Genomic DNA, 20,538 nt, shown 5'->3' with positions numbered 1-20,538 from the left:
CCTACACTTGTGTAAATGTGAAAGGGAATTAAGAAATAAACAAATGTTGCAGCTTGGTTTAGGAAATGAACATATACAGCAGGGACACTGATAGCTGGTTGCAACCTTCATCAGATTCCCTGTTTGTGTGTGTGTGTGTGCGTGCACATGAGAGAGAGAGGACATTTGTGGCATAATTAATTGGTAACAACACGTGCAAAATTTGAAATGTTTCTCTGCTAATATTAAGCTATAGAAAAAGAACAATGGTGTTGGTAATCCTAGTTACTCAGAAAATTAATGTTTTAAATAACAACTTTACTTTTAAACATTACTTTTAAGCACTGCATCTGGTTTCAAGAATGTACACAAACAGAAGTATTTCTGTCTTCTCATACTGGAACTCAGGATCATCAAATGAAATTTAATGGTTTGAGATTCAGAACAGATGAAGTTAAGTACTCCACATAGCATGCTGTTACCAGTTTCTATAAAATGTGCTGATCACCATAATCCTATATGGCTTTAAATGGATACTAGAGAAATTCATGGGTGAGATGAATGGCTATGAGTTATGATGGTACATCCAAAGTAGTATGCCTCTGAAAGTTACTTTCTAGGGAACTAAATAGCAGAAAAGGGCTATTGATGGCATCTCCTGTTTGTGCATTTCTTATGGGAATTTGGTTGCCTCCTGTGGGAAAAGGTTGTTGGACTAGATATAACTTTGGTCCAATTTAGTGAGGTTTTTCTGTAATGTTGGATAAGTAAGAATTGTCCGCCAGATGGCACCAGAGGGCTCTGTATTTGTACTGCTGAACAGGCCCACAATCCTGTTAATCAGAACAGAAAGACCACACTAACTTAATAAGTACCCTATGTACTCATCTATAAGTCAACTTCATGCATAAATGTAATGCAGGTTTGAGGGCCAAAATTATGGATTTTGATTTGACCTGTGGGTAAGCTGACAGTAAAACTTAGGGGCATGTAACAAGTTGTAAAGGATAAAGCAAAGGAAAATGATACCAAATAACGTACAAACTTCAAGCAAGCATAGTGCTTTGAATGTTCGACAATGACTCTAGGGACCAGGTTTCAATTCCCAGCTGGGCCATGAAAGCCATTAAGTGACCTCAGGGAAGTCACAAGCTCTCAGCCTCAGGTGAAGGCATGCCATGAAAACCCCATGATAGGTTCACCTTGGGGTCGCCACAAGCCAAAAATGACTCGAAGGCACACAACAACAACAACAACAACAACAACAACATAATAATAATAATAATAATAAATAACTGTGCTCAGCCTAAAGGCTGGATGAATGAAAAGCGATCTATGGTAAATGGTGGTTGTGAGGTCTGTGGTGGAGGCAACCAGGCACAGGCAGGGCTAAGAAAATGCCAAAAAGGAAGAAAAGACATAGCAAAGAAAATAGCAACTATGGGGCTAAACAGATGGCTGTAAAGGGGCAGCTTGACATTGCCCCTTTGAATACCAGATTGGGGCCACGGCAACCACACCCCCGTGGGCCTGATCCATAATTTTTTCAGTGAAAAAAGAAGTGGCAAAATGCTGCTCCTTTTTGCCCTGGAAAAAAGGCACCCCTTTCTCTGCCTCCAAGGCTCTTCTCCACTCCTGTGGTGTGCAGCATCTAATAGTTGCACTGCAGGAGAGTTCCTACTCTGCCCGCCATCTGGTTGGTCAAGTGGTATTTCTCTGTCTTGAGGGCAGAGTTGTGGCATGTGGCATGCTGTCGCCATGCCCCCACACCACCCCAAGCCAGCTCTTACTGCTGGTCTGCTTTCCCATGTTAGCAGTAATTATAACATTTAACTTTAATGGGATAACATTGCTTGAGTTTAACCCAGAAAAGCTGACAAATATACACAAATGTCTTATTCAGATCCTCAAAGCCCGATTCCTCTTAGTGCTTCTTTGAAGGGAGGAACAAAAGGGCTGCCACTGCTATCATTTTCTTGTCCAAGCATTTGAAAAGATCAGAAGTGGCACCATGGTGCAGAGTATAGAGGGGGTCAGTGCTTCTTTTAGATGTTCCCAGGACTAAACTCTCACCTTTTGCCACTCTACTCAGAGGAAGGGATATTTCCTTTTAAAATACAGTATATGACTCTTGGATAAATTGACCATGTTTTTTTGAGTCAAATTTTGACTAAAATTTCTAGACTTATACATGAGTATATACAGTATATATCTATTAGCTATTACTAAAATACATGTGGTTGCCCGTTATAGGTGATGGCTTTGGTTTGTGGAAGACAAATGATCAGATTTGCAAAGTCTTGCCAAGAAAATCCCACAATAGGTTTGACATTGTTGGATTAGACGTAGTTCCCCCAGGTGTTAGACCCTTTTCTGGGAAAGGTTAAGACTCATTCAGTTAAGATTCAGGGGCTTGGCAGACTGCCGTTAAGAAGTGCTGGGTTGGGGAAGTGGCAACCACATGCCATGTCCCCAACCTGGCAAGTCCATAGCACAAGAAGCCACAAAAAGTGACTCCTTTTTGTGTCGTGGAAAGGGTACCATAGCTGTAGTGGCGGCAGCTTTTCTGTGGCTCTTTGGTGGAATGTCTACATGCTACATCAAAGATACAGCATGACACTGCCTGCAGTGTGGTTGGTCAGGTGGCGTGATGCTGGCATGATACTGGCGTGGGGGCATGCAGCGTACAGTCATCACGCCCCCACTCTGCCCTCATGCCGGTGTATTTTGAAAGGAAATATTTTGAATCAAGGGGCTGGTTCTCATTACACAATTATAGCATTATGATTCCACTTTAACTGCAATTATTTCATCCTATGGAATCCTAGGGTTTGTAGTTCAGGGAAAGAAATTTTAAATTTTCTAACAGAGAGTTCTGGTACTTCACCAAACTATAAGCCCCAGGATTCCATAGGATGTTGCCATGGTATTTAAATGGAATTATAACTACCTTACTCCTGAGGTCAGAGTACAAGCTGTACTTTTATATGAGACCTGCTACACAGCTGTTTCTCTAGGACAAGAGTAGACATTTGCAGCTTTCTAAATGTTGAACTGCAACACCCAGCATTCCTTACTATTCACCATGCTGGCTAGGGTTGCAATTTAGAAACATCTGGGATGGGGCATACAGTCCCTACCCTTCCCATAGCTGCTAAGACTTGTTTTTTGTGTAGAGTGGACTGTTTCTAGATTGGTGCAGTGAACATTACAGAGAGATAATTAACAACAGGGAAGACAGAGGGTTTTCTCCCCCGCTGCAATTCCCCTCACCATTCTTTTCTGCTGAGCTATAGAATAGGGTTTGCATCCCTTTTTACTTTTGGATACCAGATGTTTGATTATCAGATATCCAGCAGCAGTCATTCCCAGGAGCCAAGCACACTATTCTGCCAGATGTTGGGAACAGGACCAATATTGATGTCTTCCCATTCTAGCTGATTCTGACGGGTGCGTCACTTGTCTGGTTAAGTAATGAGATGTTTGCATTCATTGGGAGGGAAGAAAATGATGGGTGCAGTGAGATTCTTTCACTGATCAGCTGCTGAGGAATAGCACTGCCGACCAGACCTTGGAAACAACTGGTTGCAAATACAGTAACTAGTTATTTTTATTAGTTTTCCTCTCTGATGATGATGGTGGTATAAGTGACAATACAATTGTAAATACAATACAACTCCATGTGCAGCCTAATTGAAACCTTTTACTTACTTTTATCATTAGAGGGAGGTGACTTCACTGAATAGCAGGGGAAGGGATAGCATGAATGGTTTGTGTGGGGGATCATGCTGTGCCTTGTGTTGCTGCTGCCTCACACTCTGTGATGGGTGTTTCGCTGATGACAATCTGCTTGGAAAGAAAATGTATTTTTTATTAGGAGACAGCATTTTACATCATTCAGGTTTTTTTAAAAATGAACAAAAAGTTAACTATTTAGTTACTTTTGGGAAATGAGGAAAGAAATAATTACTTATAAAAACAATAATCATAGTGAAATCTCTGGAAGACACTCTGATGGGAAATAATTACAATTGGTCCTTCCTTACGTGGGGGATCCATTTTGGATCCCCCCAGCGTAAGGGGAATTCCATGTATGCTTGAGCCCCATTCAAAAGAATGGGGCTCGTGCCCATGGCGCAGCACAGAGCATGCGCCACAAATGCACTCACCATTACTCCTTTGGGGTGCACCGAGCCTTTTTCTGGCGCATCTTTCAGAAACGTGGGCGAACTGTACTTTTAAAAGTAATTTTGCAAAAATTTGTAAAAGTAATTTTCTGCTTTTATCTAGTTTTACAAATATCTGCTTGATAGGATTTTCTCTACTTTTTTGTTTGCTTTAATTTTGAATCCAGTCTCATAATTTGACAGAGACAATAAGATCTGGAGATCACTAGATAAACTGATATATACTGAAAGTTCTATTTTCTGTGGTGGAAACCATAAGCCTGCTTGTGGATGTTGAAGTAAGAGTGGATGAAAGAAGGGCATGGTGATATTTGAATGGAAGTGGGAGCATGTTCATTTCAACATTGTCTGAGCCAAACAGAAGGCTGTAGCAAAGATGAACTATTAGCTATCTAAAAATGTTCTCAAATGCTCAATCAGACCAAAAGTCAAGTTCAGCAAAATCAAGGAATTGGGCAGATCCAGGGCCCTTGGAGCAGGAGACTTGGATCAGCAGGGATGTAGACAGCTTACCAAAAGGATCAGGTGCTTGGACTATATGAGAACAGAAGACCTCACAAGATTCCATCTATTGCTCTTGGCTTCATCTTCTCATATATTGCCAATGCAGAAACCACAGTCCAACCACATATCTCAGGAGAGAAACTATGTGCAAGATTCTTCATGGGATTCTCTCTCTCTCTCTCTCTCAAGTTACAATTGTATCCTTCTGGAACATCTGTTAGTATATATAAGAGACCCAGAACAAGTTTTCCTCTTCAACCTTTATATCCAAGTCCTGGTGTTCCAGGGGCTGGAGAACAAAAAATAGGCTTTTATTGCTGCTGATATTTGACTGTTTTGAAGTCCCTCCTATTTCCCCCCACCACTAAACAGTTCTTCTTTAGCTCTCACTTAATATGAAGCAATGAGCATTTAAAAATTGGAGACATTTTAATGCAGAATGAGCTGTGGACATCCAGATGTCACACTATAATTTCATCATCCCTGACAATTGGCTATAATGAGCAATGGCTGTTCTTTGCTAGGATAGATGATAAAGACAGATGGCTAAATAACTATGGTTCAGGTAGAGTGGGTCCTTGGTATCCACTAGGTTTTGGTTCCAGAATGCCCTCCGGATACCAAAACCTGTGGATACTCAAGTTTTATTAAATACAATAGTGTCCCTTATATAAAATAGTAAAATCAAAGCTTGCTTTTTGGAATTTGCATTTTTTTAAAAATATTTTCAATTTATAGAATTTATGAATTTATAGATAAAGAAACTGTAGATACAGAGGGCCGACTGTATACTGTTCAAGTAGTACAGTACAGATTGTTCAAGTAGTACAGTACAAGAACAAGGAGCAAGGATATTTTCCTAACCTGAGACAACTTTGGGTAAAAACTGAAGACACATTCAGGGGTCAGTCACACTTATGTTTTTTGCATGGAGACATTCACATCTGTGAATCGATTCACCATTCCCACTATGTTTTAAGGCAGAAAATCTGTCTGTGGCATTTCAATCTGATTCACCATTCCCATTCACCACTGTTCTGGATAAAAATGGAAGCACCTTCATTTTCTGAATGGTCGTTGTGTGATCCAAATCTTTTCGGTATTGCATTCACACCACCAAAGATGTGAATCGCTCCAGTGCCTCCCCCAAAAATGCAGTTAGTTACCCGGTCCTTTAACAGATCAAGCCTGAAATCTCTGTGGAAGCCAAGATGATCAAACAGAGGCTGTTGTACTGTAGCCACATCATGAGAAGACATGACCAAGAAAAGACAATAATTCCAGGAAAGGAAGAAGGGAATAGAAAGAGAAGAAGACTGCACACCAGATGGATAGACTTAATCAGGGAGATTACAGGCCTGAATTTATAGGACCTAAACAGAACAAGGGAGGACAAGGGGCCTTGGAGATGTCTCATCCACAGGGTCACCAGGAGTCAGGGCTGATTTGAGGGCAGCTAACAACAACAACAACAATACCAACATCTTTGATCAATGTAAATGTGTCCAGACCCTAAAGCAGGGGTAGGTAACCTGCGGCCCGCGGGCTGGATCCGGCCCGGCGAGGCCTTGGGACCGGCCCCAGCCCGGTCCTGCTGCCGATTGCCGCCGGGGCCTTTGGGAGGCAATTGTTTATAGAAGCCTCAGAAACATGCATTTATATTAACATTTTTTTAAAAAATCAGCAAATTTTTTTTGCATGTCCTCCATTTTTTTAAAAAAGTGTCCTCCATTTGAAAATTTTGTCCTACATTTGTCCCGGTTTATTTATATATTTAATTTTTTTTTTTTAAAAAAAAATATTTAATTATTTATTTTTTGGCTTCGGCCCCCCAGTTGTCTAAGGGACAGCAACCCGGCCCCCGGCTCAAAGAGGTTGCCTACCCCTGCCCTAAAGTCACCTTCTGAGTACCCTCACCAATTGAAGTTAAAATGGTATTTACTAGAGATAGGCCTCTTTCAGTAGTGACATCCAAGTCACCCTCCAACAACATTGAAATGTCACAGTGGGTTTTGATGGGGTGGTTTTTGTCTGTTGCACAGGTGATAAAGTATTCAGGCTTCTACAATGACCAAAGCAGTGGGCCATGATAATTTATCTCTTGATTTATTAATTTGCCTTACCTCTCCCAGTTTAAATTTCTATTTGGGATGCAGCCTGATTTTATCATAAGGTTTTTGCCACTGAATTTGCTGCCCGAATACAGCCAGGTGCATCCCCACTTCCAGGAACACTCTGGTGGCCATTTTCTTAAGCTGGAAAACTCCCGGATTTGAAAAGAGTCGTGCGGAGTGCTCCTGGAAGCAGGGATGCACCCGGGTGGTATTCGGGCAGCAAAATTAGTGGTAAAAAGCTTCTGATAAGATCAGGATGCAGCCCACATTGAAACTTAAACTAGGAGAGGTAAGCTGAATTAATAAGCCAAGCAATAAGCAATGCTGGACCTCTGCTATTATAATTCATAAACAGGATGCCAGCCTGTATGAATGATTTTTCAGTGGTTACTCTTGGATGGATATCTACTGTTGGTTTAAAATCCGTTTCAGTCTTTGGTTGCTTGAATTTGTTTTAAGTATTCTCTTGGACTTTTAAAAAGTTACTTTTTTTTGGACTATGGCTCCCAGAATCTCTCCAGCCTCCAAAACAGTAACTTTCCCAAGCTTTGTATGCCTTATTGGTAAAATCTTACACTTTGTGATCTCAACCTCTGTTTTACAAACTGCACAGAGAGCTTTGGAAATCATAGAAATGGACAGGAAACAAATTAATAAGTGACAGTTTGAAACCATTACAGCCCACCACTTCCAATTCACCCTCCCCTCCAGGTTTCCATGGCTCATTCTAATGTTTAGACTGTTTGCTTCCTGAAGTTCTGCTTCTTTTTGCCATTGCCCTGTGGAATTTCACTGCTTTTATTGAAGGAAAACCCACACCCCTGCAGTTGAACAATAGGCCTATTTACTTTCCCCATTTTATTTGGAGGTAACAGATGGGAATAGTAGGACTAAAAATGCGGGGAGTGGGAGACAGAAGGGGTCTTATGGCTGCTACTCGGACTGGCCCTTTTTTTTCCTAGCGATAATGTTTTTACCAGCAGCCATGCTGGGATTGAGGATTGAGAAATGCCAAAGTTGTGGTCCCACCAGCAGCTGTTTGGCCTCCTGACTCGGCACTTCTATAGTGCTCTGTTAGCCACAACAGCATGTCCAAAAACCTCTCAAATGGGTGCAGATTTCTTTGAAAGTTATAAGCCCAAGAAGATCTGAATAACTTTTTTGTACGTGACAGTTGCAATAATGTATGTTAAACAAGAGTGCTGGTGTTTGGTGCTTTCATGAAATGTTTGTTTAAATCTAACTGACAGCACCATTCTTGTGTACTCAAAAGTATTGTAAGTCACAAGGAGTTAAATGGGGCTCACTGTCACGTTAGTTTGGTCTAGGACTGCAGATTCTGAGTTCAATCCATCCTGAATGATGGATATGGCAATCAGGAAGTCAAAATCGGGCCATTTAATGTTCCATTTAATACCTGTGAAGAAGTAGAGTAGTAATTCCTATACTATTCATCAAATCACATTACTGTGCTGAAAGAGAACTGCTAAGAGTCTTGAATAAATACTGTACAATGAAATAAAAATAATGTATGTTGCAACAAGATGCTGCAGTGTGGAGTGATCCTGTTCAGTGTTCCCATCAGCCAGACTTGGCCTCTGCCACAATACTCCATTCCACTCAATTTCCCAGTTGGATTTCCTTTTCTCTCTATCAGTGAGTCAATATCTCATGGCATCTGGCCATGCTCAGTCCTTACTAGCTGTTGGAGGAGGCTTCCTCCAAGCCCAAGCCCTAAAAAATGTTCTTCTACAAGTTTTAATGTGCTTCCTAACTATGAGATCCTCCTCTCTTGTGCATGGGTGAATGGGGCTATTTTGATAACATGTGATTCCATATTTGCAGAATTTGCTGTTAGCATGTAGGACACTAAACAAAGGATTTTGATGAACCAAATGGACTTACATGCTATCTGCAATGTGTCTTTTCTTCTTCCAGTTATTCCTTTTTTGGAGGCAAGTGTGTTCCTGCTGTAGGTGTGACTCAATCATTCAGTCACTTCTAATGCAGAAATACAGCAGACTCACCTGCTCTCAGAGGATGCTGGCTTGTTGGATCTCTGCAAGAGTCAGTGATCAGGACTTCCTTTTTCCCAGTCAACAAAAAAACCCGCCCGGATTCCTTGTGATTGGGCGGGATACAAATAATTTATTATTATTATTATTATTATTATTATTATTATTATTATTATTATTATTACTATTATTAGACTCCAGTGTTTTCCAGTAGTATAACCGTGTTAGTCTGTTGCAGCAGAAACAATAAAGAGTCTGCAAAGGCTAACAAATGTATTGTAGCATAAACTTTCTTGGGTTACAACACCCCACCTCATCATTACTTCTTTATCATAATCTAAAGAAATTTGTCAAAAGGGATTGCTAGTTCCTTGTGTGTGTATATGATAGTAATAATAATAATAATAATAATAATAATTTTTATTTCTACCCCGCCTTTCCATAAAAAATGATCAAGGCAGCTTACAAAAGTTAAAAACATTACAATACAAGATAAAACAAGACAATATGAAGTTAAAAACATAGCTACAAGAGATAAGAACAGGAATCAATAAATTACATATATCAAGGCAAGAAAAGGAAAAATCAATTTACAATGGTCCGGGGTCAAAAAAGGAAGGGGACAGGGGCAGAGAAAACAATTAACTAAGGTGGGAAGGCCAGCCGAAATAAATGGGTTTTTAGATTTTTCTTAAAAGAAGCCAATGAAGCGGCGGAGCGGAGCTCTACAGGGAGCTTATTCCAAAGGGAAGGGGCAGCGATAGCAAAAGCCCTCTGTGAGGTCCTCACAAAGTGTGACCTAGGGACCTCCAACAGATTTGTCCCGGATGTACGAAGAGTGCGGGGCGGATTATATGGGGAGAGGCGGTCCTCCAAGTACCCTGGGCCCAAGCCATTTAGGGCTTTATAGGTCAAAACCAACACCTTGTATTGAGCTCGGAAGCAAATGGGCAGCCAGTGAAGATCTTTTAAAATAGGTGTTATGTGGTCCGACCTGGAACTGCCAGCGACCAACCTAGCTGCCATATTCTGCACCATTTGTAGCTTCCGGGTTTGGTACAAGGGTTGCCCCATGTAGAGCGCATTGCAGAAATCCAATCGAGAGGTTACCAAAGCATATACAACAGTTTCAAGGTCCCCGCGGTTCAGGTAGGGACACAGCTGGCGTATCAGCCGAAGCTGATAACAAGCACTCTTGACCGTCGCATCCACCTGAGATGTCAACTGGAGCGACGAATCAAGAAGCACTCCCAAGCTGCGCACCGAGTCCTTCAAGGGGAGCGTGACCCCATTCAGGACCGGGTGACAGATCTCACCACCCGAAACTGGGGAACCTATCACCAGTACTTCCGTTTTCCCTGGATTCACACTGAGTTTGTTCTCCCTCATCCAGCCCATTACCGACGCCAAGCAGGCATCTAGAGGAGAGATGCCATCCTTAGTTACTGCATCAGTCGGAGACATAGAGAAAATTATCTGGGTGTCATCAGCGTACTGATAACACCGCGCCCCGTGTCTGATAATATGTTGTATCCGAGTCGTTTCCTACTTGTGGTGACCCTGTCATGGGGTTTTCTTGGCAAAATTTGTCCTTCATGTACTGAAAATCCACCTTTGTCATCTATGCTGAGCTGCCTGGTAAAAGTGCACTCTCTCTCCATTTGCAACAAAGACAGTAAGAGAAAATGCAGACCTGATCATGAATTTCACTGTACTTCATAGTCTCCTATTCAAGTGACTGATAATGGGACTCTGCAAATAAAAACTTGCAAAGTGAGAAGGAATAATTGCAGGTCTATTTTAAGGATGCTAGAAGGCAATGATCCCATGGTATTTTGCTTATCACTGACTTAATTGTGCATGCTATTTTCCATATTGTTACAGAGGATAATCCATTGGATTTCAATGTAGTTTTAAATTTTAAAATAAAATGCAATGCCCAGAATGCCTATTGGGATATTAGGCCAGGATAACTTTAGTTACACCCAAGGCTGTACTTTTTACACACTTCTCTAAGGAGTAATCAGACAGCTCCCCATCTGGCCACAGCACAAGAGGCTTGCTTGAAGTATTGTTACTCTTTTTATAAGGGGTGTGCAGAGCTTCCACTAGCAGTTGCAATCTATCTTAATTACTTTGCGAAAATACTCAACTTGGCTTTGCGAGACTGATGAAGAGTTAATGCAATTTGACACCATTTTAACTGACATGGTTCAATTTTATGGAATTCTTGGATTTGTAGTTTTGAGAGATATTTAGCCTTCTCTGTCAGAGAGCTCTAATGCTACAACAAACTACAAATCCCAGGATTTCATAGGATGAAGCTGTGTCAAACTGTATTATTTCTGCAGTGTGGCAGCAGCCCTAAGTTAGCACTGTCCTTGAAGAGCTTTGTTGGAGTACAATTCCTATCATTCCCAGACAACATGAGTACAGTTTCACCCTGTTTTGTTTCAGAACTTCTTGAAAGTAAAAAGCTGCCATTTTTGTCCCTTTTGCCTTTGCTTTATCTTCGTATTATTTCACTTTGGCAGTAATGTTGTGTGATAAACTTCCCGTATTTACGGGTTTTTTTCTGATTTAATTCTAATTTAAATCCCATTTCTGTTCAGCAGTCCACAAGTGTGATAAGGTCCTGAATAATTAAAACATTATTTATTATGCCAAAGAGGTAATGCTTATTATTTATTTATTTATGGTATTTATACCCCGCCTAAAGGCTATCAGAGCAGCTTACAATTATTATTTTTAATTAGACGGTTCCCTGCCCTCAGGCTTACAATCTAGAAGACAAAAGGAGAAGGGAATGGTGGTGGGAAAGGGGATGAGGTCCAGTGGTTCTTCTCTCCCTCTGAGGCCTGGACCAAGGCAGATGGACTGGAGGGAGGGCTCTTCTTCTTCAGGCTAGCCCTGGTGGAGCTGGGCCTGCCTGGTCACCCCCTCTCTGGCCGGAAAATGACAGTTATGGAGGGAGGAGCCTCTTTCTTCAGGCTAGCCCTGCTGGAGCCGGGCCTGCCTGTTCACTCCCTCTGATACTTGCATCGTTCTTGTTAGAAAATTAAAAATAATGAAGTTGTTCTCAACAGAAGAAGAAAAAAAAAGCTGGAATGTGTTGTGAACATGGCATTCATTTTAACATGTTACTATCAAATTCAAGTTACCAAATAAGTCACAGTTGGTGTCCACATGAAGGGTTTAATTAATACTTTCAGTCAATCAAGAAAATGTTGGCTTGTTCCTTGATATTTATCTACATTCAAACAGAGGGCTTTACTCAAGGTGATAAAGGTGAGAGAGTTACTGTATATAACGTTTGGGGATAGAGAGGACATCTTTGCATTTCAAATAGCTTTCAAACTCTCTTCAGTAGAAACAAATCAGATCATGCTACAATTAAGTGGAGACAAGATGATGAATGCAAACTGAATGGAAATATCCACCGAATATGTAAATAATAATCTTATATTGTCATTTTGGGATGGGCCTGTCAACTTGCTTCAGATGACTAATGAAGATTCCTTGGGGACTCTAAAGCAGCAACCCTGTGGTCCTGGCAAATGCTGGCAGATGCTTCAGAGACAATATGTTTTTGAGCCATATGCAAAAACAAGAGTGTAACTGAAATATAATACACAAGACTTCATACTTAGCAACAATTGGTGAAACTATGCAGAGAGAAAACGAATGTGGAGAATTCTCTAGGAGAAAAAGGAAAGACAAAAAAGAAGAAGGGCAGTGGGAGATGAGAAACAGGAGACAAACAGAGTGAGAGGAAGAACAGAAAGTTGCCATCTCAAGTAGGGGATGCGCCAGCTGCATCCCAGTTTGGGATATGTGAGAGGAGTAGCACACAGAATTCTACATAGTCTATTCCAAAGGCCTAAAATTCTGCCCTTTGGTCTATGGTATAATTCCTATTGCCATCCATGGGACCAAGAGCCAGCAGGGGCATTTGCAGATTCAGTGGCCAAATAATAGAACTGCCAGATCTCAAGATCTAGCTCTGAGTGTCATAACTGAGCTGAAAAAATTGAGTGGGGTTTCTTTCTCAAGATGATGGCTCTTTCCCCAAATTTGAGAAGCTGGTGGATGAAGCAGCTGAGGGACTCCCGCCTCAGCAGGACCTCATGGACACTAAAGAGATACCCCCATCCTCTGAAGTCTGGTAAAAAGAGGGGCAACTGTTGTAGCAGTTAACAGAATAATTAAGCACCTAGTGTCAAAATCAGTATCCTATAAATCTTCCAGCAGTTACTGTGATTCCTCATTGCTTGCAACTGTTCAGTCTCTCCAGTTGGCAGTGTTGTCTGTATTTATGTATAGGATATTCCTGACCTCTGGACTGGCTATATTTAATGTCTTATCTTTTTCAGCTTTCTTTATCTGGGCTACTGGCTTTGTGTAACAAATTCTGGAGCATCCAAGATCTTGCCCCTGTGTCTTACTTTGTTTTACAAGAACTTTCTGGCCTGGCTTGACTTACCTGTAGCTGCTTCCCCTACCATAACTTGTTATTCTGGGCACTCGCTGCATGTAGGCATAGGACTCTGTCAGGGCCTGGACCCTTCTCTCCAATCCTCTGGGTGAGGGCGAGGAATCTCAGGGTGAGAGATCTGTCCGGATAGAAGTTCATGTGTGTTGTGTATGTATCCTCATTTATTAGACTTGGTCTGGAATAGTCCTGACCTGGTAACTCATTCACACATTCATTTCCATGGGAATGAGCAATGAAACCAACCAATTGCCTAGAGTTGTGGTGGGATCTCTTTCTCTGGACACATTCAAAAAGAGGCTGGATTTAAAAAAAAGAGGCTGGATAGCTACCTTCTGAGGAAGCTGTAGCTGGAGATCCTATTGTGCAGGGGTTGAACTTGATGGTCCACAAGGCCCCTTCCAACTCTGTGATCCTATGACATAATTCTGTGACAATGTCAGTAGATCTGTGATATTTATTTATGCAATTATTTATTAATTATATTCACATCTTGCTTTTCTTCTGAGGACATTGTGGCAGTATACCTGATTTTCCCTGTTTTAAAATCTTCACAACAACCTTATGAGGTAGGACAGGCAAAGAGAGAGAATGAGAGAGTGCTCTAAGGCTATCCACTGAGTTTCACAATTCAGTCCAAACCTTGACGGTGCTGATCTAATCCTCTATCACTTATGCTGCACTGCTAATATGCCTGGGAGAATCCATGTAGAGGAGGCAGTGAAATAAAAGACATGCAGGCAAAAGATTAAAACCATGTATGCATATAAGCCAGGGATAAATAAAAAATAATAACAAATGGGATGCTAAAGAATTGTCTGAACAGAAATGTCTTTCCTGGTAATCCAGGGAGCTAGGCAGATCTCCTAGGGAGAAGGATTCCTGTCTTGCAGACCATAATGAGCGGCCCGATTACACTCCTTAACCTGGATTATAAAATATATGCATCAATACTAGCAGACAGGTTAAAAAAATTCTTAAGGAAATGGATAGCTGAGGAATAAGCTGGTTTCCTCCCTGGGCGATATCTAAAAAATAACATTATTATTATTATTATTATTATTATTATTATTATCTTTATTTATAAAGCGCCGTAAATCTACACGGCGCTGTACAAAACCAAGTAGAGTAACATTAGAGTGTTACTGAATATTTTGGAATCCTATGATCTTTATAAAGACCGTAAATTAGGGGCAGTGTTTTTGGATTTAGAGAAAGCATTCAACAACATAAATTGGGAATATTTGATGATTCTTTTAGAAGAATGTGGAATCTGTGGTAGATATTTAAATGGTATACAAAATATTTATAAATCTCAAAAGACCCAGATACTGGTGAACGGTCAAAGAACAAAAAATTGCAATATCACCAAAGGAACATGCCAAGGATGCCCTCTTTCTCCACTCCTTTTTATAATGGCTATGGAAATTTTGATTAAAAAAATCCAGAACGAGAAGGAAATCAAAGTACCAACCATACAAAATCATAGATATCATCTGCGGGTTTACGTGGATGATGTTGTAATTTTCCTAGATAATCCGATAACAGGCATCCAAAAATTGGAGGAGATTTTAAAAGAATTTGGTGATACTTCTGGCGTTAAATAAAAATAAAAGTGGAATATTAACCAAAAACCCTACAGCAAAAGAAATCGATACACTTAAGGAAAAAACAGAATTTCAAATAGCTAGTAAAACCAAATACTTAGGAATTACAATTACAATTACCAACCAAAAAGTAATTATGACAGCACTTGGAATAATATTGAAAAAGACCTAAATAATTGGAATAATAAACAACTGTCGCTTCTGAGTAGAGTGGCAACAATACAAATGTGTGTAGTACTCAAAATGCTATTTTTATTCCAAACATTGCCCATACTGACAAATAAAAAACCATTTATACCTGGAAAAAAGACATGACAAATTTCATCTGGCAAGGGAAAAAACCCAGAATAAAGATCGCAATTATGCAAGATAGAAAAGAAAAGGGGGGAGGCTGGGTCTCCCCAATCTCGAACTATATTACAATGCATGTACACTTTTATGGGCAAGACACTGGATCTTGCTGGATAATCATAAACTGTTAGATTTAGAAGGAATCAAAATGAAACTAGGATGGCACACATATTTATGTCATGATTCTCCCCAAATAGATAAAGAATTTAATTTACATTGTCTAAGGAAAGCATTATTTAGAGTTTGGAATTCCTATAAGAGTTTTTTCTATCCAAAAATTCCGCGATGCCTTCCATAAAAGTGAATTCCAGGGAGACTATAAGTGGATCAAATATGAAGACCTTCTAACAGATATAAAGGGAGAAATTAAAATCAAGTTGAGAGAACAACTAGAACAAGAAGGGATGCAAACTACAGGAAAAGAGATTCCACTTCAACATTAGGAGGAACTTTCTGACAGTAAGAACTGTTTGACAGTGGAACACACTCCCTTGGAGTGTAGTGGAGTCTCCTCCCTTGGATGTCTTTAAGCAAAGGCTGGATGGCCATCTGTCAGGTATGCTTTGACTGAGAGTTTCTGCATGGCAGAATGGGGTTGGACTGGATGGCCCTTGTGGTCTCTTCCAATTCTATGATTCTATGATTTTATGAGTGGCACAAAACATTAAAAAGTATGATGTGCTACAATGGCCCATCATTCTGGAATAGAGTCGGAGAGGTTATGTTGAAAAGTGGGAAGTCAGGGTTCACCCCTCCCTTCTCTTTTTACCATTTGCAAGAGAATATGCTTCTGCTCAGGCAGCATTTCTCACCTCCACTCTTCCTAGACAAGCTTTATGTAAATGTTTTTGGAAAGAGCCTATGGAAAAATCCAGCCTCTGGCAGTGGAATATCATGCAGAGTTTAAATCAATAGTAGCAATTTTTTTAAATGGCTAGCTTGCTTATAGACACACATCTTGCCAACAGTGGAAAGTGGACTGTTTTTCCCCTCTCTCTTACGTATACAGTCTTAATGGTTTTCTGCTGTTATAGGCTTTTTAATGCCATATTTTAATATTATTATTATTATTAGCCTTTATTTATAAAGCGCTGTACATACAATCTTTTTAATTGGACGGTTCCCTGCCCTCAGGCTTACAATCTAAAAAGAAACGACACAAAAGGAGAAGGGGGGGGGGTGGTGGGGAAGGGGATGAGGGCCAGCAGTTCTTCTCTACCTTCAAGGCCTGGATCAGGGGAGATGGACTGGAGGGAGGGCTTGGCTTCTTAATGGATGGTTAGTTAATCTTCTTCCAAGGAGGCCTGTTGGAGCTAGCCTGCCTCTCTAGTAGGATAATGGATGTTTGTCTGTTGAGGAGGAACTACAGAAGAGATATGAAATCTCCCCCACCTATTCAGCTGCTACTATAATTATTCTGTATGACCCTTGTTTACTACGGGGACTAGCAGCATGTTTGTCTTTTGGAAAAAACAGATTAACAGCTAGCCAATTTAATACTGAAATGCTATGAAAACAGAGTGAGATTATGTGCAGATTTTCATTAGTTACTATCATGGAGGTAACCCTCCTCTGTGTCTCATCAGTCAGGGCAATATGTTGCTAGAGGATATGGGAAGGGGTCTTTTTTGCTGTGGCACCTCAGTTATGGAATTTCCTCTCCTTAGAGGGCTAAGTGGCACCAATGTTACTGTCATTTCAGCGCTAAGTGAAAACATGGTTACATAGTTGCCAGCATTTCACGGATGAAAACCAGGACACATGTGGCCATGCAACAGAGGAGTTTATCAAACGGGGGGAATTTCTCTTAAATTCGAATGAAAAGAAAGTGGGGCCAGAACGCATTCACTTAAAGTCGCTAGTTTCGCGCAATTACGTGAATACACATTGCATTCGAACTGGCTCCCCATTGCCCGAAAATAGAAATTTTGATTAAAAAAATCCAGAATGAGAAGGAAATCAAGTACCAACCATACAAAATCATAGATATCATCTATGCCCAAATTTGCGTGTGGCAGTCTATCATGCAATAACATGAAACCACATGATTGCATTCAGACTGACTTCCCATTGCCCGAATTTGTGTGTAGTGGGTTATCATGCAATAATATTAAACCCCATGATTGCGTTCAGATTGCCATTGGATTATACTTCCAATTCCCCTTGTTTGATAAACTCCCTAGACTGATGAAGATGGGAAAAGATATTAATGAGGAAGAGCATACAAGCTAGGAAAGGCTGCAGCAGTTTGATTTTGCCTGGGCATATTGGAAAGGGCAAGATTCCACCTCTCCTCTCCCTTCCTCCTAGCTCAAGTTGACCAGATGTCATAATCCGAAAGGAAGACACAGCACTGCAAAATGTAGATCGTTCAAGAAAAACATAGGAAGTTACAAAATAAAAGCTGAAAACACTAATAGAAATCTTAATTCATTTCATATGGTTTATTTACAGCTACTATATTACATATACTGTATTTTATTATGCTTTCAAATGTGTTTTTCTGATGAGCTTATCCTTGTTACAGTTTTGGAGTTCTTCCTGGACAGAAGGTTGAAATGGAGAGCATGTTCTGGAAAAGGAGGATGTCTGGTCACCCTGCCCTAGCTGAATTAATTGAGGGCAAGCTACTTTTGCACTTGGAACTCAGTTTGCAGCAACTGAAGTAAACTGAAGGCAAAAGAGAAGGTAGGAGAAGAGGAAATTTAGGCTTTGGGGGCCTAACTGGTTTTATACCAGTCTTTACATGTAGACTTGTTTGTTTTAAAGCATTTTGACTGGCTTAAACTGTTTTAATTTGTTCAACTTTTAAATATGTTTTCAGCCTTCTAAAATCATTTTCAGTCTTTACCTTGTTTTAATCTGTTCATGTTTTATTGTATGCCACCCTAAGATCTTCTGAAAGAGGGTGGAGTTTAAATATATTAAAAATGAATGAATGAATGAATGAATGAAACAGATTTACCTATCTTTAAAAAGTTTCATGATGGGATCAACTGCCCATAATCTGAGCAGGGGTCACCTCACCCCACATTTGCAAGTAAGGTAAGTGACTCCCCCACATTGGGCTGTTGGGTTACTAGTACATGTGAAGCCTGATGGAAGAGATGCAGCGTGAAGCAAACTTTATCATGTTTAATCAAATGGGAGACAGGGGCTAGTAATAAACAGCTGAGATTGTGAGATTTAGATGTGCCTTTTGTTGGCTGCTTATTTCTTTCTCAATATCATTCCATTTTATAGGCATCCAAGTCACCTCCAGAGGAGCACTAAAGAAATGTTGCTGCTAACGTCTTGTGGTACCTAATGTACTGTAAGCTTGTGATATTGGACAATAAGGAGTACCATCTGGCAACTTAAATGTGTGGGATGTTCTTTAGTTCTGCTAGCTCTTCCTGCCATTACATGGCTTATGAATTTTGTGCCTTCTTGCAATTACATTTTTCTGGAGCTCAGGTCTCTTTGGAGCAAGTGTGGCCAATGGCCAGTACGCTCTGGATATAAGAACCTTATCGGACACATTTCCCCCCGTTATGGGCATGGGAAGGGGCCGCTCGGGGCCACTCGAGTCCAAGAAAAAATGGATTTTACCGCACCCCAAAGTGTCCTCATTTGCCTGGCCACCTGTCTGATCCCAAGCAGCCCTGGGCATGTGGCAGGTGGATAGCTGGGCTGGCAAACAAGTGAGTGAGGCAGTGGAACGGGAGCCTGGAGGACACCATCATCCTTTTATGGGTCTGACTGGGATAGCCCAGCTATCCACCTGCCACATGCCCAAGGAGGAAGCTGGCACAGCAGAGGAAGCATGATGAGTGTGCCCCTCATGGCTGCTCCAATGTCCCATATCTCTCCCTGGAGAAGAAGCCAAGGCGGCAGAGGAGGCATGGCGAGTGCACTCCTCATAGCTGCTCTGCTATCCTGGCTCTCTCCCTAGGTAGGAAACCAAGACAGTGGAGGACAAGCAGCGATACTCTTTCCACACACACCCATTGCCTCACCTGCCCCCCTGGGAAGGGGACTGTGAGAATGAGTGAGGCAGGGGAAGGGAGCCAGAGGAGTCTGCCACTGCTGCTGCCACCTGGCAGCCCTTGCACAGTTTGGGTGGTGGGTAGCCGAGCAGCTGAGGAGTGGAGGGAGGCAGTGGGAATGGAGCAGGGTGGGGTAGACTGCTGCCCCCCCCACACACACACACTGTGCCAGCCCTCCTCACCAGGTGACACCAAGGCTTGTGAGGGACACCACTGACTCAAAGCTCACTATGCCTTAGGAAGTCATAATTTCTTTGCCTAAATCAGATTTAACCAACCTGGTGCCTTTCAGATACTCCTATCATCCACAGCTAGTATGGCAGGATGATGAAGGTTGTAACTGAGGACATCCAGAGAGTGCCATGATAGGAAAGCTTGGTCTGAATCAATGATCATCCTGTGAAATTGAAATCAAAATGATTTGCCTCCCAGCATTGTTAAGAGGGTCAAGGATGCTGAAACATTGCACTAAAAGCACAACAACATTTTGCATCAAGGAATGGGTGGGAATCTTACCCTGCTGGCAAAGGAAAAAGATCAAGAATAAACTTTTTGTATAATGACAGAGTGAAGTTCCACTGCAGGATGTTTATTTGGGAAATGTGGCTTCAGACTAGCACTCATATGTACATACTTAAAATAGAAATGTCATTTTAAAAAGTGGCAGGAAAGGAAGTCCAGGATTTTTCATATCTATGTCTTGACATTTTAAGGTACTTTGCATTCTGACAGCTGAAAGGAAGCCAACTGAAACTCAGAGTGGTCATGAACCACCTATGGACCCATTACGTTCCTCTGGTACCTTGCCCATTATAAAAAAGGAAGGATTGGGTCCAGGATATAAGGTACAAGTTAAGGAATGGGAAGCCCTGTGTTCATTTTGTTTTAGGCTAGAAAGCTGATAGTGGCCAGCATCCTGTTACTGACATACACAGGCATAAATTGCATTAGGAAAGTAGAATGTTTTTATTGTGCATTTTGTAATGGTGGTATGCAGCTGACAGGGATGGAAGCAGAGGTATACATGTAGAATATGTATTGATGCATATTAGGTGGTTGCATGCAATCTAACATGGACCATTGTTCATTCTATAACAAGGCCTGCACCCCCACTGCAGAACACCCAGAGGCCGAATAAAGAACTTGTGCTGATGTACATCACATTATACATTGCAACTGCACAATGAGATGTCAGCCACATGGATTTAGCAGTGATCTGTATGTTATGTTATATTCAGTATAGTGATTATTATAATGCCAG

The sequence above is a fragment of the Sceloporus occidentalis genome, unplaced genomic scaffold (genome assembly GCF_023333645.1).
Source record: "Sceloporus occidentalis isolate IW3139 unplaced genomic scaffold, rSceOcc1.0.p SCAF_2, whole genome shotgun sequence".
NCBI classification, from domain to species: Eukaryota; Metazoa; Chordata; class Lepidosauria; order Squamata; family Phrynosomatidae; genus Sceloporus; species Sceloporus occidentalis.
This window is presented reverse-complemented; position numbering follows the sequence as displayed.